At 38.2% G+C, this 26,740-nt stretch overlaps 1 protein-coding gene and 1 pseudogene across 3 annotated transcripts in view; one reads left to right on the top strand and one right to left on the bottom strand.

Annotated features, from left to right (window-relative positions):
- SOS1 (SOS Ras/Rac guanine nucleotide exchange factor 1) overlaps positions 1-26,740 on the top strand; it is a 131,147-nt gene that overhangs the window by 7,926 nt on the left and 96,481 nt on the right. The window lies entirely within an intron of this gene.
- Positions 17,225-17,838, bottom strand: LOC132346557 (ubiquitin-ribosomal protein eS31 fusion protein-like; annotated as a pseudogene).

Below are 26,740 nucleotides of genomic sequence, written 5' to 3'. Positions count from 1 at the left end.
TATCTAAAGTAAATATGTATGTGTTTTAGACTCTTCTAGTCCATTGATGTCTTGTTTATCTTTCCCCCAATACCACACTATTGATTACTGTAGATTTATAGTAAGTCTTAAAGTTAGGTAGTGCAAGCCCTCCTTCTTTTAAAATAATTATTTTATTGTTTCTAGATTTTGTATTTCAGTATAAATTTTGAACCATCCTGTCAATTTCTACCAAAAAATCTTGGTGAGATTTTAATTGTAATTTCATTTAATCTGTAGATAACAGGATAGAATTGGCATCTTAACTATAGCAAGTCTTTGGATTCATGAATGTAGTATATGTCTCCATTATTTAGACTTAAATTTCTCTCAGAAATGCTTTGAGTGTAGAAGTCTTACATGTCTTTGGTTAACTTTAATCTGAAATATTTTGTTTTTTGATATTATTGTAAATTGTTTTAAAATTTTTTATTTTACAGTTATTTGTTAATGGGTATATAGCAATAGGTGAAAATTTGGAGAGCAATAGAGAGGAATTGCAGGGTGACAGATGTGCTCAGGCCTAGAGAGAATTTAGTCCAAATGGGAGATGAAAGGGAGAGACTTCTAAGGGAAAAGAGAGGGAATTTCAGAAATTTTATATTGTTATCAATTGGAAGTCCTTAAATAAGCATCAGTGAGTCCTTTGGTATGCTAAAAATTCACGAAAAAGAAAGGCATTATGAAACTCAAAAAGTTGTTTAATAAAGATCATATATCTGAATTAAACAAACATGTAGCTAATTTTTATATATTGATCCTTTATCCTTTGACCTTGCTCAAAGTTGTTTTGCAGATTTCATAGAATTTTTATCTATTTTTGGCCACTCCCTGGAGCATGTGGGATCTTAGTTCCCTGACCAGGGATCCAAGCCACACCACTGCATTGGAAACATGGAGTCTTAACCCTGAACTGCCAGGAAAGCCCCTCCATAGAATTTTCTACGTAATTATGTCATCTGCAAATAGAGACAGTCTGATATTTTGTTTCTTTTTCTTATTTTATTGACTAATAGAACCAAGATTTGAACTTAAGTCTGTTTAGCTTCAAACACAACTCTTCCCACTGCACTGTGTTGCTTCCTTCGAGTAGGTAGGCAGCGTGATACAGAAAAACGGTGTTCTAATTTGTCCTGCACCTTAGATTTTAGGGAATAACTGCCTTAGGGGAGAAGGAGGCGAAATGAAGAAGGCTTTGAAGCCCTTTGTGTTAGACTGAGAAACTTAGCTCTCAAAACTTACATACTGGGGTTCTGCATACACTTGCATGCATTTGACGAAACTATCCTGCTGCATAACACAGTAATGATTTTAAGGTTATGGTGGTGGTGGTTTAGTCACTAAGTTGTATCTGACTCTTGCGACCCCATGGACTGTAGCCTGCCAGGCTCCTCTGTCCATGGGATTCTCCAGGCAAGAATACTGGAGTGGGTTGCCATTTCCTTCCCCATCACTGACCTAGAGCCAGACATCCTGGAATGTGAAGTCAAGTGGGCCTTCTACGAACAAAGCTAGTGGAGGTGATAGAATTCCAGTTGAGCTATTCCAAATCCTGAAAGATGATGCTGTGAAAGTGCTGCATGCAATATGCCAGCAAATTTGGAAAACTCAGCAGTGGCCACAGGACTGGAAAAGGTCAGTTTTCATTCCAATCCCAAAGAAAGGCAATGCCAAAGAATGCTCAAACTACCGCACAATTGCACTCATCTCACACGCTAGTAAAGTAATGCTCAAAATTCTCCAAGCCAGGCTTCAGCAATATGTGAACCGTGAACTTCCTGATGTTCAAGCTGGTTTTAGGAAAGGCAGAGGAACCAGAGATCAAATTGCCAACATCCGCTGGATCATGGAAAAAGCAAGAGAGTTCCAGAAAAGCATCTATTTCTGCTTTATTGACTATGCCAAAGCCTTTGACTGTGTGGATCACAATAAACTGGAAAATTCTGAAAGAGATGGGAATACCAGACCACCTGATCTGCCTCTTGAGAAATTTGTATGCAGGTCAGGAAGCAACAGTTAGAATTGGACATGAAACAATACACTGGTTCCAAATAGGAAAAGGAGTACGTCAAGGCTGTATATTGTCACCCTGTTATTTAACTTATATGCAGAGTACATCATGAGAAATGCTGGACTGAAAGAAACACAAGCTGGAATCAAGATTGCCGGGAGAAATATCAATAACCTCAGATATGCAGATGACACCACCCTTATGGCAGAAAGTGAAGAGGAACTCAAAAGCCTCTTGATGAAAGTGAAAGTGGAGAGTGAAAAAGTTGGCTTAAAGCTCAACATTCAGAAAACGAAGATCATGGCATCCGGTCCCATCACTTCATGGGAAATAGATGGGGAAACAGTGGAAACAGACTTTATTTTTTTGGGCTCCAAAATCACTGCAGATGGTGACTGCAACCATGAAATTAAAAGATGCTTACTCCTTGGAAGGAAAGTTATGACCAACCTAGATAGCATATTGAAAAGCAGAGACATTACTTTGCCAACAAAGGTCTGTCTAGTCAAGGCTATGGTTTTTCCTGTGGTCATGTATGGATGTGAGAGTTGGACTTGAAGAAGGCTGAGCGCATAGAATTGACGCTTTTGAACTGTGGTGTTGGAGAAGACTGTTGAGAGTCCCTTGGACTGCAAGGAGATCCAACCAGTCCATTCTGAAGGAGATCAGCCCTGGGATTTCTTTGGAGGGAATGATGCTAAAGCTGAAACTCCAGTACTTTGGCCACCTCATGCAAAGAACTGACTCATTGGAAACGACTCTGATGCTGGGAGGGATTGGGAGCAAGAGGAGAAGGGGACGACAGAGGATGAGATGGCTGGATGGCATCACTGACTCGATGGACGTGAGTCTGAGTGAACTCCGGGAGTTGGTAATGGACAGGGAGGCCTGGTGTGCTGCGATTCATGGGGTCACAAAGAGTTGGACACGATTGAGCGACTGATCTGATCTCTGATCTGATCCCCATCTTAAAGGCAATAGTTAATGGAAAGATGGCATAGATCATGAAGGAAAAGGCTGAGAAGAAATGATCTTGGGATGGCAATAGGAAGCTAGGAGACTATTCTAGTATCCTTATGTTTGGGAGTGAAGGAAGTAACATTTTAGTGGAAGTGAGAGTTGACCAGGTGAGGATAAGGAGGATGTGTCTTCCAAGGGTTGGTGTTGCACAGAGCCACTGGAATCCAAGAGGAGCTCAGCAAATTAGGAATTCTGAGTAGCTGGAGTCTATTCAGTCTGAAGTGTGGAGTCAGCTCTTGTGAATGAAAGTATTGGATTTTATCTTGTGAGCAGTGAGGACCTATTGAAGACTTTTAAACCAGGTATTAATAATTAGATATGAATTTTAAAGGATCTCTGCTCTGTGGAGCATGGATTAAATGACTGTAGAACTGTAGGCAAGAAGGCAGGTTAGGGGACTTTTGCCACAATTCATGGAAGGGATCGTGGTGTTCTTGACTAGAGCAGTAGCTGTGGGGTAAAGAAGAGTGGACAGATTTTAGCTTTAGAAGTAGATTGGTGGTTGAATGATGGGGTAGCGAGAGAAGATTCAAAGTTGATTCCCAGGATTCTGGCTTAGGAGTCTTAGTGGCAATAGTGATGAAAGGGGGAATACTGGGAATGCTTTGGAGGGAAACTAAGAAACCATCAGTATTCTGGGAGTAGCACGGAGTGAGAGAATTGTGATGGGAGGAGTTTAAACATTGAGGGTAGCCAAGTATGTAAGCATGGAAGGCATCTTTATTGGACTGTCCTTATTAATTATAGGCAGGTACAACCTGAAGATTCTGTCTTTCCGTGTATGTTTCAAATGCTGTCTCCTCTACATAGGCTTTCTACTACAATTCCATCCCCTAAGTAGAATGGATCTATTAATGTCTTTAGTAGACTGGAGAAGAAAATGGCAACCCACTCCAGTATTCTTGCCTGGAGAATCCCGTGGACAGAGGAGCCTGGAAAGCTATAGTCCATGGGGTCACAAGAGTCGGACACGACTTAGTGACTAAACCACCACCATTAATTTCTTTAGTACTTTATGTGTCAATATTAGTACTTAATGAAAATCTGCCCTTTAAAGTTTGTATATGTGGCTTCTCCTCCTCTATATTGGGAGTTGTTTGAGAGCAAGATAGGAACCACATCACCTTTGTATTCCCTCTAATGCTTAGCATGTTTCTCATGTATAGCAGGTGCTCAGTACACATGTTGAATTGTATGTAGCTCTGATCTTGTCCCTTTAAGAATATACTTACTGATGAGTTAGGTATGTCTTAGTTGAGATTTTTAGCAGACAAAGGCATTGGAATTGTCATGTTTGGTGTATCCTATTTTAGCAAATAGGGAAGCAAACATGATGCTTTAGAAATAATTTTTTAAATGGCTAAATTTTAAAAAAATGCAATGCTTCAAGGAAGAAGCAGATGCCAGGATGGGATTAAGCATGCAAGGAGTTTATTAGAAGTGCTTGTGAGAGAAAATGAGGAAGGAGGCAAGGAGAATCATCAGACTGATGCAAGTCTGACTCCAAGTGAAGGAGAAAGGTAAGGAAGGAAGGAACTTTGGGTGAAAGTCGTAGTTCTAAGGAAATTTAACCGGGACCTCAGAAGTTCTTGAGCAGAAGTTGTCTATCACAGAAATTTCTCATCTTCCAAGATCAGGGCCATCTTAGTGTATGCCTGTGGTGTTCTTTACTGGGAGCAGCCAGTGAGAAGCACGGCCTCTGTGCAAAGTGATGGATTTCAGAGTGCAGCAGCTGGGGCCCAGAGTCAGTTATTTTTCCCTAGAGTCAGAGATCTGAGAGACTGAATCTCATAGCCAGCCATGGTCATCTCTGTGGCTATAAATTGCCTGATTCAGGACAATCGAATTACAGTATTCCCCCCACTTAAAGTGGTAATTTGTTCCCCCAAGCTCCTTATGCTTTTTCTTTTTTTTAAAGATACCTTAGGATGAGTTCCGAAAGTCGGAACTTGATTGTCATTAATAGTACACAGTTTGCTTTGTTGTTGTTTAGTTGCTAAGTTGTATCTGATTCTTTTGCGACTCTGTGGACAGTAGCCCACCATGCTTCTCTATCCATGGGATTTCCCAGGTGAGAATACTGGTCTCTGTTGCCATTTCCTCCTCCAAGGGATCTTCCTGACCCAGGGATCAAACCCACATCTTCTGCATTGGCAGGCAAATTCTTACCGCGGAGCCACCGGGGAAACCCATGGTTTGCTTTAATAGTTATCAAATAAAGTTTGCATTTCCTATTCAAGTTGATTTCGTATTCAGCCTTAATGTACCAAATGACAAACAAAGCAATAAAGATGAAAGAAAACATGCAAACGATACCTACAGTATGACCTAGTGAATCAGGAGTACCTCAAGCACTTCAGGAGTACCTTGAATAGGCCAACCATCCAGTTATGAAGATGAGTGCTTGTGGACTTTCCTTTCTAGGCTGGGCTGCTTCAGGTAGACAAGCACAAATCAGTACAAGAAGGTACACATAAAGTCAGGTTCTGGAAATTACCTGTTGGAGTTGGGGATGGAGGCATATACCAGAGAAAAGAAGGAATTTAAAGTTTTAGTTTTATAGGCCCTGAATTACTCAGATGTTATTTTTACGGTAGATATTTTAACTTTATAATGGGAAGATGATTTTGAAAAGAGTTTCCTTAATGCTGCTTTCCTACTGATTTTGACTGGTGGTGGTAGTTTAGACACTAAGTCATATCCGACTCTTGCCACCCCATGGACTGTAGCCCGCCAGGTTCCTCTGTCCGTGGGGTTTTCCAGGCAAGAATACTGGAGTGGATTTCCATTTCCTTCTCCAGGGGATCTTCCAGACCCAGGAATCTAACCTGGGTCTCCTGCATTACAGGCAGATTCTTTACTGACTGAACTATGAGGGAAGCTGATTTTGACTAGTTTGGTTTTATTCACCAGATTTATTGAGTATTATATGACAGACATTCTGGACAAATGAAAACTAAAACCTCAATTGTTGCTTTTATGAAACTTATATCTGGTGATAAAAAAAAATCTGTTATCTTCCCATCTGTGTTAAAGCACTCTGATTGTACTTTATAGAAAGTTTGATTCAGGGTTAAAAATAAAAATATAAATTTTAAATTTTAAAATTTTAAAAATAAAACAAGTCTTAGAATTAAAAAATAAAAGTTTTAAATTAAAAGAGACTTTTTGTAATAAGCTGACTTAAATTCTAGTTATTCTTTTATAATTCCTGAAACAAAATTTTTTCCTTTTTATATAGACAAGTCCCATCTTCTATTTTATTACAATCTAAACCATTTGCAAGTGAGTTGATTTCTATGTATGGCTCAGTAGTTTGTAATGGAATGCACTTACTGCTAATTGCATTCACAGTTTAAGGACTGATAGGATTCTGATTTCTTTACATATAATTAATAACTTTTTCTTACTGTGGTAGAATATATTTTACATATATCCATATATATATATATAAAACACAAAATTAGCCATTTTAACCATTTCTAAGTAGTCTAGACTGCAAGGAGATCCAACCAGTCCATTCTAGAGGAGATCAGTCCTGGGTGTTCTTTTGGAAGGAATGATGCTAAAGCTGAAACTCCAGTACTTTGGCCACCTCATGCGAAGAATTGACTCATTGGAGAAGACTCTGATGCTGGGAGGGATTGGGGGCAGGAGGAGAAGGGGATGACAGAGGATGAGATGGCTGGATGGCATTGCTGACTTGATGAACGTGAGTCTGAGTGAACTCCGGGAGTTGGTAATGGACAGGGAGGCCTGGCATGCTGCGATTCATGGGGTCGCAAATAGTCGGACACAACTGAGGGACGGAACTGAACTGAAGTGTACAATTCAGTGCCAGTAGCTATGCTCACAAGATTGTGCAACTGTCACCACTGTCTATTTCCAAAACTTTTCATCACCTCAAACAGAAACTCTGTACGTATTAAGCAATAACTCCTAACTTCCTCCTCCCTCAGCCCCCATAACCTCTAATCTACTTTCTGTCTTTATGAATTTAGCTGTTTGAGGTATTTAATGTAAGTTGAGTCATATAATATTTGTCCTTTTGTGTCCGATTTATTTTAGTTAACAAAATATCTTTAAGATTCATCCATGGTGTAGCATGTATCAGAATTTAATTCCTTTTTAAGGCTGAATATACTCCATTTTGTGTATATACCACATTTAGTTTATTCATTCATCTGTTGATGGACACCTGAATTGTTTCTATCTTTTGGCTACTGTAAGGAATGCTGCAGTGAACATTGGTATACAAGTATTTGTTTGAGTTCCTGTTTTCAATTCTTTTGGGTGTACACCTAGAAGGGGAATCGCTGGGTCATTTGGTTTATATGTTTAACTTATTTAACATTTATATGTTTAACAGTTGGTTTATATGTTTAACTGTGTTTAACTTTTTGAGGAATTATCATACTGCTTTCCACAGCAATCACACCGTTTTTACATTCCTACTAGCAGTGCACAAAGGTTCCAATTTTTCCATATCCTCTCTTGCATTGTTATTTTCTGTTTTTTTTTAATTACTATCCTAGTTTATGTGAAATGATACCTCTTTGTATTATGTCTTGTATTTCCCTAATGACTAATAATATTGGCCATCTTTTCATGTGCTTGTTGGCCACTTGTATATTTTCTTTGGCAAATGTCTGTTCAGATCCATTGCCATTTTTAAAACCTATGTGGTTTGAGTTTTTGTTGTTAAATTTTAGGGCATCATTGTAATATTCTTGATGTTAGCTCCTTATTGGCTATATGACTTGTAAATATTTTCTTTCATTCAAATACAACCAAAAATCTACTTTTCAGTTTCTTGTTAATGTCCTTTGCACAAAAGCTTTAAACTTTAATGAAGTTCAGTTTATCTTGAAACCCAACTGCTTTTTGTGTGTTGGTTTTCTTCTGCAACTTTGGTGAATTAATTTACTAGCTCTGGTATCTTGTGGATTCTTTGGAATTTTTCTATATATAGAATTGTCATCTGCAAATAAAAATAGTTTTACTCTGTGTGTGTACATATGGCTTCCCTGGTGGCTCAGACAGTAAAGAATCTGCCTACAATGCAGGAGACCCAGGTTTGATCCCTGGGTCAGGAAGATCCCATGGAGAGGGGGATAGCAACCCACTCCGGTATTCTTGCATGGAGAATTCCATGGACAGAGGAGCCTGGCAGACTATAGTCCATGGGATCAGTTTTCATTCCAATCCCAAAGAAGGGCAATGCCAAAGAATGTTCAAAGTACTGTACAGTTGCACTCACTTCACATGCTAGCAAGGGTATGCTCAAACTCCTTCAAGCTAGGCTTTAGCAGTACAGTAACCGAGAGCTTCCAGATGTACAAGCTGGGTTTAGAAAAGGCAGAGGAACCAGAGTTCAAATTGCCAACATTCATTGGCTCATAGAGAAAGCTAAAGATTTCCAGAGAAACATCTGCTTCGTTGACTGTGCTAAAGCCTTTGACTGTATGGATCACAATAAACTGTGGAAGATTCTTAGAGAGTAATACTGGACCACCTTGCCTGTCTCCTGAGAAACCTGTATGCTGGTCAAGAAGCAACACTTAGAACCTTACATGGAACAACTGACTGGTTCAAAATTGGAAAAGGAATATGACATGCCTGTGTATTATCACCCTGTTTGTTTAACTTCTGTGCAGAGTACATCATGCAAAATGATGGACTGGATGAATCACAAGCGGGAATCAAGATTGCCAGGAGAAATATCAGCAACCTCAGATATGCTGATGATACCACTCTAATGGCAGAAAGTGAAGTGGAATTAAGAGCCTCTTGATGAGAGTGAAGGAGGAGAGTGAAAAAGCTTACACGCATACATGTTCTTTTTCAGATTCTTTTCCCTTATAGGTTATTACGAGTTATTGAGTATAGTTCTGAGTGCTATACAGTAGGTTCTTGTTAGTTATCTATTTTATATATAGTAGTGTGTATATGTTAATATATGCTTTGTAATTGTTTTATCTTCTTGATGAATTGACCCTTTTTTCAACATACAGTGTCCATCTTTGTCTCTTGTAACAGTTTTTGACCTAATGCCTTTTTTTTCTGGTATCAGAATAGCCACACTAACACTCTTACTTTCTGTATTCATGGAATATCTTTTTTCCATCTTTTCATTTTGAAACTATAGTTTTGTGTATAAATTGAGTCACTATAGTCAGCATATACTTTAATCATGTTTTTAAATCAGTCCTGCCAGTCTCTGGCTTTGATTGGGAAGTTTAACCCAATTAAATTTAAAGTAGTGAGAAGAGCCTGGCAGGCTATAATGGGGTCTCTGAGTCAGACACGACTTAGCAACTGAACAACAACAAAAGTGACTGATAAGGAAGGACCTCTGCCATCATTTTGCTTCTGTGTTGTTGTGAAACTTTATACCTTTTTTGTTGCTCATTTTACTGGTTTCTTCTTCTCCCCCACCCCCATTTTATTATAGTGAACCATTTTGATTTCCTTTTGTGTGTATTTTTTTAGAAATTTTCTTTGTGGTAATCCTTGTGAATTACATTTAACTTCCTAAATTTATAGCAATTTAGTTTGCACTGATATGGACTTAACTTCAATAGCATATAAAAGCTCTGCTCCTATGCAGCTCAGTCTTACCCCCTTATATTGTTGTTTTCACAAATTATATCTTTATACATTGTGTATCCAGTATCATGGGTTTGTAATTATTTTTTATGCATTTGTCTTTGAAATTCTATAGGAAATACAAAATGGAGTTAGAAGCCAAATATATATATAGTAGTACCCGTTTTTATATTTGCTGGTGTATTCACCTATACTAGGGGTCACACAGAGTCGGACACTACTGAAGTGACTTAGCAGCAGCAGCAGAGACCTTTATTTCATCATATGACTTTGAGTTGCTGTTTAGTGTCCTTTCATTTCAACTCGAAGGACTATCTTTAGCATTTCTTGTAGGGCAGGTCTTATGATATTGAACTCCCTCAACTCTTTTGTTTATCTGACAACATCCTAAATTATACCTAATTTTGAAGAACAGTTTTGTCGGATGCAAAATTCTTGGTTGACAATTTTTTTATTTCAACAGTTAAATGTGCATCCTACTGTATTTGGGCATCCATGGTTTCTAGTAAGAAATAAGTTGCTGACCTTATTACGGACTCTTGAACAGTTGAACTATTTCCTATCTTAAAAGATGATGCTGTGGAAGTCCTGCATTCAACATGCCAGCAAATTTGGAAAACTCACCAGCAGCCATAGAACTGGAAAAGATGAGTTTTCATTCCAGTCCCAAAGAAAGGCAATGCCAAAGAATGTTCACAAGTGAGTGAAGTCGCTCAGTCGTGTCCGACTCTTTGCAACCCCTTGGACTGTAGATTACCAGGCTTCTCTGTCCATGGGATTCTCCAGGCAAGAATACTGGAGTGGGTTGCCATTTCCCTCTCCAGGGGATCTTCCCAACCCAGGGATTGAACCCAGGTCTCCCACATTGCAGGCAGATGCGTTACCCTCTGAGCCACCAGGGAAGCCCTGGTGGGCTTCAAATTACTGCACAGTTGCACTCATCTCACACGATAGCAAAGTAATGATCAAAGTTCTCCAAGCCAGGCTTCAACAGTACATGAACCATACACTTCCAGATGTTCAAGCTGGATTTAGAAAAGGCAAAGGAACCAGAGATCAAATTGCCAACATCCACTAGATCATCAAAAAAGCAAGAGAGTTCCAGAAAAACATCTACTTTTGCTTTATTGACTATGCCAAAGCCTTTGTGTGGATCACAACAAACTGTGGCGAATTCTTAAAGAGATGGGAATACCAGACCACCTGACCTGCCTCTGAGAAATCTGTATGCAGGTCAGGAAGCAACAGTTAGAACTGGACATGGAACAACAGACTGGTTCCATGGAGTACATCAAGGCTGCGTATTCTCATCCTGCTTATTTAATTTCTATATAGAGTACATCATGTGAAATGGTGGGCTGGATGAAGCACAAGCTGGAATCAAGATTGCCAGGAGAAATATCAATAATCTCAGATATGCAGATGACACCACCCTTATGGCAGAAAGTGAAGAAGAACTAAAGAGTCTCTTGATGAAAGTGAAAGAGGAGAGTGAAAAAGTTGGCTTAAAACTCAACATTCAGAAAACTAAGATCATGGCATCCAGTCCTATCACTTCATAGGAAATAGATGGGGAAACAATGGAAACAATGACAGACTTTATTTTTCTGGTCTCCAAAATCACTGCAGATGGTGACTGCAGCCATGAAATTAAAAGATGCTTGCTCCTTGGAAGAAAAGCTGTGACCAACCTAGACAGCTTATTAAAAACCAGAGACATTACTTTAACCAACAAAGGTCCATCTAGTCAAAGCTACGGTTTTTCCAGTAGTCATGTATGGATGTCAGAGTTGGACTATAAAGAAAGCTGAGCACCGAAGAATTGATGCTTTTGAACTGTGCTGTTGGGCAAGGCTCTTTAGGGTCCCTTGGACTGCAAGGAGATCCAACCAGTCCATCCTAAAGGAAATCAACCCTGACTATTCATTGGAAGGACTGATGCTGGAGCTGAAACTCCAATACTTTGGCCACCTGATGTGAAGAACTGACTCATTGGAAAAGACCCTGATGCTGGTAAAGATTGAAGGCAGGAGGAGAAGGGGGCGACAGAGGATGAGATCATTGGATGGCCTCACAGACTTGATGGACATGAGTTTGAGTAGGCTCCAGGAGTTGGTGATAGACAAGGAAGCCTGCGTGCTGCAGTCCATGGGGTCGCAAAGAGTGGGACACGACTGAGAGACTGAACTGAGCAGTATGAAAAGAGTTGCTTCTCCTGCTGCTTTTATGGTTTTGTTTTTGTTTTTAGACAGTGGTGTATAATGTGCCTTGGTGCAAGTATCCTGGAATTTATCCTATGTAGATTTTATCGAACTTTTTGAATTTGTAGATTAATGTATTTCATCGATTTTGGGGTATTTTCAGCCATTATTTCTTTACATGTTCTTTCTGTCCCTTTCTCTCTTCCCCTTCTGATATTCCCACAATGCATGTTTTGGTCTGCTTATTATCCTGCAGGTCCCTTAGGCCCTGTTTACTTTTTGTAAAAAGCATTTTGAGCATATTCAAATCAGTTTTAAAGTTTTTATCTAGTTAGTCTGATGGCTGGGCTTCTTTAGCCAGTTTCTTTCAGTTAATTTTGTTCCTTTCAATGTGCAATTCTGTCTTGGTTTGTTTTTGTTTTGTATGCTATGTGATTTTTTTTTCTTAAACTGGGCATTTGAATAGTGTAATGTAACTGTTGAAAGTAGATTCTTCCCTTTTCCCAGGGCTTGCTGTTTTGTTGTTTGTTTTTATTTGGTTTTGTTTTTGATTGTTGAAGGCTATATTAGTATGTTTGTTGAATGACTTTCCAAAGCTGTTGTTTTTTTCAAACAAAGTATTCCTTGGTGTGTATAATCACTGAAGTCTCTTTGACTTAACTTGTGTTTCCACAGTGTTTTGACAGATATTTCCTTGAGCTTCAGGAGCTAAAAAACAACCAAGCAAATAACAACAAAACCTCTGTCAGTCTGTATAGCTTGGGTCTGTCCTGGTGCACTCTTGTAACAATTTGTGAAAATTGCCAGTGTGACATAGCAGTAATACAGCAAGATTCAGATTTATATCCTGAGATTTGTCCATTGTGCTATGTAAAATCAAGTTTTCTTCTTTCTACAAAAAATAATTTGTTTTGTTGTTGTTCATTTGCTAAAGTCATGTTTGATTCTTTGCGACCCCATGGACTGCAGCATGCGAGGCTTCCCTGTCCTTTACTATAATCTAACCATCCCATCCTCTGTTGCCCTCTTCTCCTTTTGCCTTCAATCTTTCCCAGCATCAGCATCTTTTCCAGTGAGTTGGCCCTCTCCATCAGGTAACAAAGTATTGGAGCTTCAACTTCAGCATCAGTCCTCCCAATGAATATTCAGGATTGATTTCCTTTAAGATTGACTGGTTTGATCTCCTTACAGTCCAGGGGACTCTCAAGTCTTCTCCAGCACCATAGTTCAAAAGCATTAGTTCTTTGCTGCTCAGCCTTCTTTATGGTCCAACTCTTATAAATGTATATGACTACTGGAAAAACCATAGCTTTGACTGTATGGACCTTTGTCGGCAAAGTGATGTCTTTGCTTTTTAATATGTTGCCTAGGTTTGTTATAGTTTCCTTCCAAGGAGCAAGCGTCTTTTAGTTTAATGACTGCAGTCACTGTCAGCAGTGGTTTTAGAGCTCAAGAAAGTAAAATCTGTCACTGTTTCCACTTTTTCATCTTCTAATAGCAAGGAAGTGATGGGACCAGTTGCCATGATCTTAGTTTTTTGAATGTTGAGTTTTAAGCCATCTTTTTCACTGTCCTCTTTAACCCTCATCCTGAGGTTCTTTAGTTCCTTTTCACTTTCTGCCATTAGAGTGGTATTATCTGCATATCTGAGGTTGTTGATGTTTCTCCTTGGCAGTCTTCATTTCAGCTTGTGATTCATCCAACACAGCATTTTGCATGATACACGCTGCATATAAGTTAAATAAGCAGGGGGGACAGTATACAGCCATGTCATACTCATTTCCCAATTTTGAACCAGTCAGTTGTTCCATGTAAGGTTCTAAGTGTTGCTTCTTGACCAGCATACAGGTTTCTCAGGAGATGGTTAAGATGGTCTGGTATTCCCATCTCGTTAAGAATTTTCCAGTTTGTTGTAATCCACACAGTCAAAGGCTTTAGCATAGTCAATGAAGCAGAAGTAGATGTTTTTCTGGAATTCCCCTGCTTTCTTTGTGATCCAACAATTGATCAATTATGATCAATTGTTGGCAATTTGATCTCTGGTGTGTCTGCCTTTTCTAAACCCAGTTTATATATCTGGAAGTTCATGGTTCACATACTGTTGAAGCTTAGCTTGAAGGATTTTGAGCATACCCTTGCTAGCATGTGAAGTAAGCAGTTGTACAGTAGTTTGAACATTCTTTGGTCTTGTCCACTTTACAGTTGAAATGAAAATGGACCTTTTCCAGTCCTGTGCCACTGCTGAGTTTTCCCAATTTGCTGACATACTGAGTGCAGCACTTTAACAGCATCATTTTTTAGGATTTTAAATAGCTCAGCTGGAATTCCATCACCTCCATTAGCTTTGTTTGTAGTAATGCTTCCTAAGTTCCACTTGACTTGATAATACAGATAATTTGTACTTGTTTTAAATTGTGTTCTAATATTTGGTTTTTAAAATTCTTAAATAAAAAGTAGTTTTTGTAGCTCAGCTGGTAAAGAATCTGCCTGCAATGTGGGAGACCTGGGTTCAATCTGTGGGTTGGGAAGATCCCCTGGAGAAGGGAAAGGCTACCCACTCCAGTATTCTGTCCTGAAGAGTTCCATGGGGTTGCAAAGAGTCGGACACAACTGAGTGACTGTCACTTCACTTCACTTCAGTTGATTTAAGAAGTCAAAGGTAATTTCAAACCTCTTGTTACTCTGTTCCTAGAGAGCCCAGTTACTAGAGTTAATCCCAGAGGAGCTTCTATATGCAAAATCTTGCGATTGACTTCATAGGGTAGTAAAATGATAACTTAGATTTTCCATCCAAGTACTTATAATACAGTGATTGTGTGTGCGTGCTCATTTGTGTCTCTTTGTGACCCCATGGAGTGTAGGCCACCAGGCTCCTCTATTCATGGAATATTCCAGGCAAGAATACTGTAATGGATTGCCATTTCTTCTTCAGGGGATCTTTCCAACCAGAGATTGAACCTGCATCTCCTACATTGGCAGGCATATTCTTACCATTGTGCCACCTAGGAAGCCCATAATACAGTGAATGATAAAACAATTCCAAAAATAGATATCATTTAAAGAACATAGTCTCTTCAAAAAAATAATGTGACACAAATGTGTAAATCTTTTAAATCATTGGATAAATGGTTGAATTAACTATGTTCTAAATATATACACATATATAACAGAACTTTGGGGAGATAAGGCTAGGGTAAGAAGTACTCCTAAAATAGATAAAGGCTACTTCAGTATTTCTTAAATATTTTTTTAAGTTGTAGTCTCTGAAATTCTGAGAATTGTACTTTCATTTAAATTAGCAAGTATACTCTTAGAAAAATCACAAATGCAGCTGACCCTTGAATAACATGGGTTTGAACTGCATGGGTCCACTCATACATGAATACTTTTCAGTAGTAAATACTACAGTGCAGTATTGTTGCTGGTTAGTTGAGTCTTCGGATGCAGAGGAACTGGGGATATGGAAAGCCAGCTCTTACATTACACGTGGATTAATCCTCAAGTTGTCATATGGTCAGCTGTACCTCAGGAAGATTTAAGCTACATGTTATTTAGTTTATTTAGAGTGCTTTTCTCACTGTTTGTAAGCTGAAATCACACCTGTTCATGAGAGATTGAGAGTCTTAGTGGGTGGTAGCTGGGACAGTGGGTTAAGTACATGTAGTGTATTTTGGAGGGGGGCAAGGCTTTGTGGGAAGGTGTTGCATTGGGGTATGTGGGACTGCATAACAAGGAATAGAGAGAGGAAGGTGAGACCCTGATACGACATTTTCATAGTTGAAAATTTTGACTGAGGTCACTTTATATATGAGAAAGGGAAGTAATATGCTCTTATTCCTTCCTCCTTTCTCCTGCTTTCCTTTCTTTCTTCCTTCAAAAACCACAGAATTTCCTGTTCTCATCTTCTAGAATTCAAAGTTCTACTTTAGAACTTAGATTTTATAATTTAAGTAGACTTTTCTGAGATTCTTAAGATTTAATCTTCTTTTATTTATTTATTTATTTTTGGCTGCCGTGGGTCTTCGCTGCACGCAGACTTTCTCTGTTTGCAGTGAGTGGTGCTTCTCTAGTTGCGGGGCTCTGGCTTCTCACTGCGGTGACTTCTCTTGCGGAGCACAAGCTGTTGCAGTTGTCGCGCGTGGGCTCGGTAGTTGCAGCTTGTGGGCTCTGGAGTGTTGACTCGTAGTTGTGGCATGTGGGCTTAGTTACCTCACAGCATGTGGGATCTTCTGAACCCATGTCCCTTCCACTAGCAGGCGGACTCTTAACCACTAGACCACCAGGGATGCCCCAGTGTCCATTTATTTGTCGGAAAATGTGTCCTCAGCATCAAACAAATAATCTCTAGCATCAAACAAATAATCTATAGGAATAGCAGTGAGTTTATAAGTTTGAAATACGTTTGAAAAGGTAACTTCCATTAAAAAGTTTTTTCTACCTTAACATTTCAACTGGTGGCTCAGATGGTAAAGAATCTGTCTGCAATGTGGGGGACCAGGGTTTGATCCCTGGGTCGGGAAGATGCCTTGGAGAAGGAAATAGCAACCCAGTCCAATATTCTTGCCTGGAGAATTCCGTGGACAGAGGGAGCCTGGCAGGACTACAATCACTGGGATTGCAAAGAGTCGAACACAGCTTAGAGACTGAGAAGAAGCACGATTAGTATTCTTGCCTGGAGAATTCCACGGACAGAGGAGCCTGGTGGGCTACAGTCCATGGGGTCACAAAGAGTTGGATGGGCCTGAAGGACTAACACACACAAGCATTTCAACAATTAATAACAAATTTACATAACATTCTTGTTTTATATTTTATATTGTATAGTAAAGTGTTCTTAATTTTGTTGCTACTTTACATCGTACACTTACATGTTTGCTATTAAACTCATCAAAATTTAGTAATCTCTAGTAGCAAATTCTTGAAAATACAATTAATTTATAAACTCATTTCAGTCTTTGGTAATTTTTAAAATGTTCTTCGTATTTACATTTTTGACAGTTAATATATTTTTTAGTGTTGAATATAACAAATATGAAACGTATCCTATTTCATTTTTTAAATTAAAAAACAACACTTTATAAAACTTTTAGAACACAGTCACAAAATTTAAAGCTCAAAAGACTATACAGTGAAAATCTTTCATCTCATTCATCTGCTCTACTGTTCTTACAACCTACCTAGGGGCAAACAATTTACAAGTAAAGATTTTTCTGTGGTTAGCTTGTGTGTGTATACATGAATGTGGTGTGTCTGTGTGTGTTTTCTTTCTTTTGGGGAGCACACCCTTTTTTTAGTACCCTTATCACCACTACCCTCCCCCCCCATACACACACACAAATATACTTTGGAGACCATAGCAGTTAAGGTTATCACCTTTATTTTCTGTGGCTGTATACTACTATTTAGTTGTATTATAATTTATCAAACTAGTGTCTCTGTCTTTTATTAACCAATATGCAATTACTTGCCTTCTGGTTTGTTGAAACAATAGGTCAGACAACATTTGCCGCAGTAATGCCTGTGTAAGTGGCTTGCCATAAAAACTCTGGCACCACTTTCCTCAGTAGGGCACTCCTGATGAAGGTGACTGATTCTGCCATTGTCATCCACGATATAGTATTTCAGAACAGCCAGCTTAAACCTTCTTTGTCTTATGCTTGTTCTTCTTGGGAGTGATGTAAGACTTCTTCCTTTTCTTTTCTTAGCACCACCACAAAGTTTAAAACGTTAAGGTAAAGAGTGGACTCCTTTTGCATTGTAGTCACAGTACATCCATCTTCCATTTGCTTGGCAGCAAAGACCAGGCTTTGCCCATCAGGAGGAATTCCTTTGTTATCTTGGATCTTGGCCTTTATATTTTCTGTTGCATCCGAGGGTTTGACTTCGGGAGTGATGGACTTCCTTGTCAGGGTCTTCATGAAAATCTGCATCTTGGTGATGGTTCCACTGCAAATGGCAGGTCTAAAAGCTAACTTGTCCCTTACTGAGAACCAGTGAGGTCATTTTCTGTCCTTTTGTTTTGTAAACACTTGTAGCAAAAATGTGTGTATGTCATATCATATATGAGTGCAGTGTTTCTTTGTGTCTCTTACCCATTTTCTAATTGGATTGTTTGCTCTTTTACTGTTGAGTTTTGAGAGTTCTTTATATATATTTTGGATACTAATCCTTTGTTGGGCCTGTGGTTTGGAAATATTTTGCACACTTCTTACATTACCTTCTTATCCACTTTCTAGGCTCTTTGCTAGAGCAAAAGTTTTTAAGTTTTGAGGTTCAATTTATCGGTATTTTCCTTTAATGGGTTGGTGTCAGGTCTTAAATAATCTTTGCATATCAATGGATCCTGAAATTTTTCTCCTGTATTTTTCCCTACAAGCTCTATAGTTTTACATTTTACCTTTAAGATACATTTTGAGTTATTTTTGCATAAGATATGAGACTTAGGTTGAAGTTCATTTTTTTTTCCTACACATGTCCTTTCGCTTCAGCACCATTTGTTGGAAAAGCAGTCCCTCCACTGAATTGCTTTTGTACTTTTGCTAAAAATTGTGCATATTTTTGTGGATCTATTTCTGGGTTCTGTCTTATTCCATGTGTTTCTCTCTCTCTGCCAGTACTATACAGTTTTTACTACTATCGCTGTAAAATAAGTCTTTAAATTGGGTAGGATATTTCCTTCCATTTTATTCTTTTCCAAAATTGTTTTAGTAAGTCTAGTTCCTTTTCCTCTTCATATAAATTTTAGAATGATCTTGTCAATATCTACACAATAAATCTTGCTTGGGATATTGGTAGGAACTATGTTAAACCCCTGTATTAATATTAGGGAGTGGAAGAATTGACATTCTGAGATTGTTGAATCACTCATTCCATTAACATAGAATGTCTCTCTATTTGTTTTTAGATCTTTGGTTTCCTGATGAGTATTGTGCCATTTTTAGGATACAAGTCTTATATGCTTGTTTTGTTAGATTTGTACCTAGTGTTTCGGGTGTGTGGGTTATTTTATTTTTTATGTCCATGTGTTCATTGCAAGTACAGTGGATTTTTTCTATGTGTTTGTCTTGTATCCTATGAACTTACTGAACTCACTATTTGTTGTCTTTTTGTTTTGTAGATTCTTGGCAATTTTCTACCTAGATAATCATTTAATTGACAAATAGAGACAGTTTTATTTTCTCCTTTCAAATTTATTATTTTTTTTTAATCTCCTTTTCTTATTTTATTGCACTGGCAAAAACTTTCAGCAGTATGTTTAATGAATATGTTGATTGGACATTTTGTGTTTTTTCTCCCAATTTTGGGGGGAAAGAATTCATTCTTTGGGATCTGAAAGCAGTAGAGGATCTGCCTGCATTGCAGGAGAGGCAGGTTGATCCCTGGGTTGGGAAGATCCCCTGGAGAAAGAAATGGCAACCTACTCTAGTATTCTTGCCTGGAGAATTCCATGGACAGAGGAGCCTGGCGTGCTCCAGTCCAGGGGCTGCAAAGAGTTGGACACACTGAGTGACTAACACTCCCCAGTATTCTTGCCTGGGAAATCCCATGGACGGAGGAGCCTGGTGGGCTGCAGTCCATGGGCTTGCAAAGAATTCAGTGTGACTTAGCTACTAAATAGCAACAACAGTTCAGTCTTTTACTCTCAAGTGTATGTTACTGTAGGTTTTTGTAGATGCTCTTTATCCAGTTGAAGAAGTTCCATTCCGTTTCTCTTTCTCTGAGAGATACTTTTTCCCCCATGAGTGGGTGAAGAATTTTGTCAAATACTACTTTTTTTTTTTTTTTTTACCTCAATTGAGATGAATTACATGGTTTTTTTCTTTAGCTTTTTAATGTGGTGGATTACATTGATTAGTTTTATAATATTGGTCTAGACCTGCAACCCTGGAATAAACTCTGCTTGATCATAATGGATGATTCTTTTTGTATATTTCCAAATTTGACTTGCTAGTATTTTGTTAAAGATCTGTACTTATGAAGAATGTTGATCTGTAGTTTTCTATACTGTGTTTATGTTTGTTTGTTTTTTAAATCAGGGTGATACTAGCTTAATAGAATGAATTTGAAAATGTTCCCTTCAGTTCTGTTTCTAGAAAAGATTGTGGAAAATTGATGTTAATTCTTCTTTAAAAGTTTGCTACAATTTTCAGTGAGACCATCTGGATCTGGAGAGTTTTTCGGATGTTTTGAATTTACAAATGCATTTTATTTAGTAGGTGTAAGACTATTCAAATTATTAACTTCATAAGTAAAGTTGGGTAAGTTGTAGTTTTTGTTTTGTGAGAAATTGGTTCATTCCTTCTAAATTGTCAGTTGTTTGTGAAGAGTTATTCATAGTGTTCCCTTTTTTTTTTTTTTTTTTGTAGTTGCAGGGTGTGTAGACACATTCACATTTCATTTCTGATTTATTCCTATGTTGGCAATTTGTATCTTCTCTCTCTCTCTCTTTTTTTTTTTCCTTTGTCTTGCTAGGTGCTTCAGTTTTTGATCTCTTAAAAGAACCAGCTGTTTTATTGATTCTTCCCTATTTTTCCATTTTCAGTTTATTGATTTCTGCTTGTATTTTTATTTTTTCCTTTTTCTTTCTTTGCTTTTATTTTGCATTTTTGCAGAGGGATTCTAGAGGTTGAGAGTTAATTATTGATTTGAGTTTTTCCTTTTTTTTAATTGCTGTAAATTTCTTTCTCAGCACTGTTTTACCTATGCCTCACAGATTTTAATATGTTGTATTTTCATTTTCCTGTAGTTCTTTTTTAAAAAAATTTATTCTTTTAGTGGCACATAATTGCTCTAAGTGGTAGTTTCCGCTGTAGAACAAAGTGAATCAGCCGTATGTGTACATATATCCCCTCCCTCCTGAACCTCCCTTCCCCATCCCAGCCCTCTCGTCATCACAGAGCACTTAGCTGAGCTCCCTGTGCTGGAACAGCAACTTCCCACTAGCTGTCCGTTTTACACATGGTAGTGTATACATACATCAGTCTTACTCTCCCAGTTCATTTCACCCTCCCTTTCCCCTACTGTCCGTGTGTCTTTTCTCTACACCCGTGTGTCTGTTCTGCCCTGCAGACAAGCTCATCTGTACTGTCTTTCTAGATTCCATACATAGACATTAATATACTTATTTTTCTTTTTCTGACTCACTTCACCCTGTGTGACAGACTCTAGGCCCATCCATATCACTGTAAATTACCTAATTTCATTCCTCTTTATGGCTCAGTAATATTCCATTGTATATATGTACCACAACCGCTTTATTCTTTCATCTGCCGATGGATGTTTAGGTTGCTTCCATGTCCTGGCTATTGTAAACATTGCTGCAGTGAACACTGCGGTACATGAGTCTTTGAATTACAGTTTTCTCAGGGTATAGCCCTTTAGTGGGATCGCTGGGTCATGATAGTTCTATGTTTAGTTTTTTTAAGGAACCTCTGTACTGTTCTCCAAGTGGTTGTATCAATTTACATTACAACCCACAGTACATTTGGGTTCCCTTTTCTCCACACCTTCTCCAGCATTAATTATTTGTGGACTTTTTGATGATGACCATTCTGATGGTATAAGGTATTAATACCTCATTGTAGTTTTGATTTTCATTTCTGTAATAATGAGTAATGTTAAGCATCTTTCCATGTGTCTGTAGGTCATATGTATGTCTTCTTTGGAGTAATGTCTATTTAGGTCTTGCACCCATTTTTTTGGATTTATTTATTTGGCTGTGCCAGTTCTTAGTTGTAGCATGTGGGATGTAGTTCCCTGACCAGGGATCAAACCCAGGCCTCATGCACTGGGAATTAGGTCTTAGCCATGGGACCACCAGGGAAGTCCCTCCTTCAGTTCTATTGTATGTGTTTTTAAATTTCCTTTGAGAATTCCTCTTTGATCCATAGATTGTTTACATATAAGTGTATTGTTAAAGTTTCAAGTGTTTGAAGATTTTCCTGTTAACTTTCTGTTATTGATTTCTAGTTTGTTTCTATTGTGGTCAAAGAACATATTTTTAATGATTTCAGTTCTTTTCAGTTTGTTCAGATTTGTTTTGTAGTCCAAGATATATTCTATCTTGTTTTGTGTTGCTTAGGCACTGGATAAGAATGTGTTTTCCTCTCTTCTTGTATGGAGTGTTGTATAAATGTTGATTAATTCTTGTTGACTGATGGTATTGTTGAGTTCTTTTAAATTCTTTGTGATTTTCTATATAGTTGTACTGATTGTTTAGAGAGAGGTATTGAATTGTTCAGCTATTACTGTGGGTTTGTGCATTCTCCTTTCAGTTCTATCAGTTTTTGCTTACATTTTAGAACTCTGTTGTTTGGTGGATATGCATTTGGGATTGCTGTCTTCTTGATGGACTGGCCTTTTTAACATTGGATAATGTCCCTCTGTCCAGTGAATTTCCTTGCTTTGAAGTCTACTTTCAGTTCAGTTCAGTTGCTCAATCATGTCTGACTCTTTGCGACCTGATGAACTGCAGCACGCAGGCTTTCCTGTCCATCACCAACTCCTGGAACTTGCTTAGACTCATGACCATCGAGTTGGTGATGCCATCCAACCATCTCATCCTCTGTCGCCCCCTTCTTCTCCTGCATTCAGTCTTTCCCAGCATCAGGGTCTTTTCCAGTGAGTCAGTTCTTTGCATCAGGTGGCCAAAGTATTGAAACTTCAGCTTCAGCATCAGTCTTTCCAATGAATATTCACGACTGATTTCCTTTAGGATTGACTGGGTGGATCTCCTTGCAGTCCAGGGGACTCTCAAGAGTCTTCTCCAACGCCACAGTTCAAAAGCATCAATTCTTCAGCACTCAGCTTTCTTTATGGTCCAACTCTCACACCCATACATGACTACTGGAAAGACCTTAGCTTTGACTATACAGACCTTTGTCGGCAAAGTAATGTTTCTGCTTTTTAATATGCTGTCTAGGTTTGTCAATAGCTTTTCTTCAAAGGAGCAAGTGTCTTTTAATTTCATGGCTGCAGTTGCCATCTGCAGTGATTTTGGAGCCCAAGAAAATAGTCTCTCACTGTTTCCATTGTTTCCCCATCTATTTGCCATGAAGTGATGGGACCAGATGCTGTGGTCTTAGCTTTTTGAATGTTGAGTTTTAAGCCAGCCTTTTCACTATTCTCTTTCACTTTCATCAAGAGGCTCTTTAGTTCCTCTTCCCTTTCAGCCATAAGGGAACCTACATATCTGAGGTTATTGGTATTTCTCCCAATAGGCTTGATTCTGGTTTGTGCTTCATCCAGTCCACCATTTCACATGATGTACACTGCATAGAAGTTAAATAAGTAGGGTGAAAATATATAGCCTTGACATACTCCTTTCCCAGTTTGGAACCAGTCGGTTGTTCCATGTCCGATTCTAACTGTTGCTTCTTAACCTGCATACAGATTTCTCAGGAAGCAAGTAGGTTGGTCTGATATTCCCATCTCTTGAAGAATTTTCCACAGTTTGTTGTGATCTACACAGTCAAAGGCTTTAGCACAGTCAATGAAGCAAAAGTAGATGTTTTTCTGGAATTCTCTTGCTTTTTCTGTGATCCAACAGATGTTGGCAATTTGATCTCTGGTTCCTCTGTCTTTTCTAAATCCAGATTGAACATCTGGAAGTTCTTGGTTCAAGTACTGTTGAGGCCTAGCTTGGAGAATTTTGAGCACTACTTTGCTATCGTGTGAGATAAGTGCAATTGTGCGGTAGTTTGAACATTCTTTGACATTGCCTTTCTTTGCGATTGGAATGCAATCCTTTTCCAGTCCTGTGGCCACTGCTGAGTTTTCCAAATTTGCTGGCATGTTGAATGCAGCACTTTCACATCTTTTAGGATTTGAAATAGCTCAGTTGGATTTCCATCACCTCCACTAGCTTTGTTTGAAATCTACTTTATCTGATATTAATGTTGCCACTTCTGCTTTCTTTTGATTAAGGCTTGCATGATGTATCTTTTTCTGTTCTTTTACTTTTATCTACTTATATTATTGTATTTGAAGTGACTGTCATTAGGTAGTACATAGTTAGGTCACTTTTTTTAATCCACTCTGCAAATCTCTGCTTTTAATTGCTATAACCATCTTCATGCAGTGTAATTATTGCTGTGTTATGGCTTAGCCTGCCATTTTAGATACTGTTTTCTGTTTCCTGGGGTTACTTGAACATTTATTAGAATTCCATTTTGATTTATTTACTGTGTTTTTGTGTATCTCTTTGTATAGCTTTTTGTATAGTGGTTCTGAGTATTACATGATGTATACAGTCAACCCTTGAACAAGGCGGGGGGTTAATCTGTGCATAACTTACAGTTGGCTCACAGTCTCCACTATTGCTCTGAATCTCCAGCTTCAGTCAGCCATGGACTATGTAGTACTATGGTATTTACTTTTTTTTAAGTTTATGTTTAAAAATTACTTTTGGCTCTGGGTCTTCACTGCTGTGTGAAGTCTTTGTCTAGCTGTGTATGGCCAGCCGGGGCCACTGTGTGTGGCATGTGCAGGCTTCTCCTTCCAGCAGCTTCTCGCTGTGGAGCACAGGCTCTGCGCACCAGTGCGCAGCAGTTTCAGCTTGCAGCTGTAGAGCTCGGGCTCAGTAGCTGTGGCTCATGGGCTTATTTAGTTCCCCAGGGCATGTGGAATCCTCCCAGACCAGGGACTGAACCCATGTGCCTGCATTGGCAGGCTGATTCTTAACCACTGGACCACCAGGGAAGCTCCCAGTATTTACTGTTGAAAGATATCCCCCTATAAGTGGAACCACACAGATCAGACTCACATTGTTCAAGAGTTAATTGTGTATAACTTATCACAGCATATTGGTATTATTTTATCTGTTTGATTGAAGCATAGAGATATTTATCTCCCTTCCTTTATGTGGTTCTGTATAAGATGATTGCCTTAATATATCCTCTACCTACATTTAGAACCACACGAGACATTGTTACAATTTTGCTTCAGCCATCAAACATAATTGGAAAATGAAGAAGAGAAGGAAAGCCTGTTGTACTTACCCAATAATTTCTTCATCATGTTCTTCCTTCCTTCCTGATGTTCTGAAATTCCTCCTTCATTGTTTGCCTTCTGGTTAGACAACTTCTTTGGAGTGCAAGGAGATTCAACCAGTCCGTTCTGAAGGAGATCAGCCCTGGGATTTCTTTGGAAGGAATGATGCTAAAGCTGAAACTACAGTACTTTGGCCACCTCATGCGAAGAGTTGATTCATTGGAAAAGACCCTGATGCTGGGAGGGATTGGGGGCAGGAGGAGAAGGGGACGACAGAGGATGAGATGGCTGGATGGCATCACTGACTCTATGGCCATGAGTCTCAGTGAACTCTGGGAGTTGGTGATGGACAGGGAGGCCTGGTGTGCTGCGATTCATGGGGTCGCAAAGAGACACGACTGAGCGACTGATCTGATCTGATCTGATCTGATTAAGCCATTCTTTTAGGGTGGGTCTATTGGCAACACATTTTCTTAATTTTGTTTCATTTGAGAATGTTTATATTTCCTCTTCATTCCAGAACAGTATTTTCACCAATATAGGATTCTGAGTTGGTAGCTCTTTTCATCTAGCACTTAAAAGAATATTATCGTGACTTCCTCTGACTTCCATGGTTTTTGATGAGAAATTTTCTGTCATTTTAATTGTTTTTCTAATCTAGGTAAGGTGGTGTTTTTCTCTGACTGCATTCAAGCCAGTCTATTTACAAATCTTCTCTTCCATTTGTGTATGGTTTTTTGTGTGTGAAAAAAATATTTCCCCAGCAATATTGTATTGTTAGCCTTAAATAGGAATTACTTGGAAGTTTTAGTAAAATTATTTCATAATGAAACTACTACTTTAAGAAGGTCTCCAGTGAAGTAAAAAAAATTTTTTTATATTTATCTAATACCCCCCTCTAAGCCAGGGTACTTTATATTTTCAGATTCTATTAGCAAAAGTAATTTTTCATTCCTTTGACCCTATTTGAAATTTGGAGTCAAATATTTCAGTCTTTAATGTATATGCTGGAAAACTACCAAGACTTGAATTCAGTGAAATCTCTTTATGACTGTATTTTAAGTTATCTGTGTTACATTAGCATTTTACCTGAGGAAGTTCAAAACTTTGCAGGGTAGGAAAAGTATAGGTAACCAGAAATATCTTCAGATCTGTATAATAAACCAATTCTAGTTTGCTTTTGCTTTTTTAGATTTTTGTCTTCTATTAGGATTTAGGTTGAACAATTATTAAGTTGATAAAAGCATAACTTAATACTTATTGATACTTTATTAATAGTTATAGTATATGGAGTGAATTCTACCTTTTAGAATTATTAAAGTATTAAAGGACCCAGCTTTTTACAGAATGTATTTTGTTGTTCTTAAGTAATTCCTAATTTTTTCATTTAGTCACCACTTTGGAACAAAAATATCTTGCCAAAATATTAAGCCAAAACATTTCTTCTGTGGTTTCTTTTTCAGAGTTTGAGTATGTTATGCTTTTTAGCAATTCATAATACTAAGCTCTTTTAGTCTGCATACTTTGGTTACAGCAAAAGTACAGGTTTAAAAATAAAATTATTTTCAAATACAAGGTTTTTTTATAACGTTTTTTAATGGGCATTTAATAATGAATATACTGGTAACTACGGCCATCTTCATATTGATTTTATAGCCTTCTTAAAAATAAAAAAAAACTTAAAAGATTGAGACTTTCCTTGTGAATCACTTTGTGGGATCTTGTTCCCTTTTAAATAGTAATGATCATTCACTATTCAAGTTAAAATTAAAATAATACAGATGCATGTGAAATAAAAGGGAAAATCTCTTCTTTCTCTTCTTCCATCCCACCAGTCTCAGCTCACCAGAATCTACATAGCCTAATCTTTTGGCTCAAAAATGAACTCTTC

This window comes from Bos taurus, chromosome 11, assembly GCF_002263795.3.
Source record: "Bos taurus isolate L1 Dominette 01449 registration number 42190680 breed Hereford chromosome 11, ARS-UCD2.0, whole genome shotgun sequence".
In the NCBI taxonomy this organism is placed as follows: Eukaryota; Metazoa; Chordata; class Mammalia; order Artiodactyla; family Bovidae; genus Bos; species Bos taurus.
The sequence above is the reverse complement of the archived record's forward strand: the minus strand, read 5'-3'. Positions and strand labels throughout refer to the sequence as shown.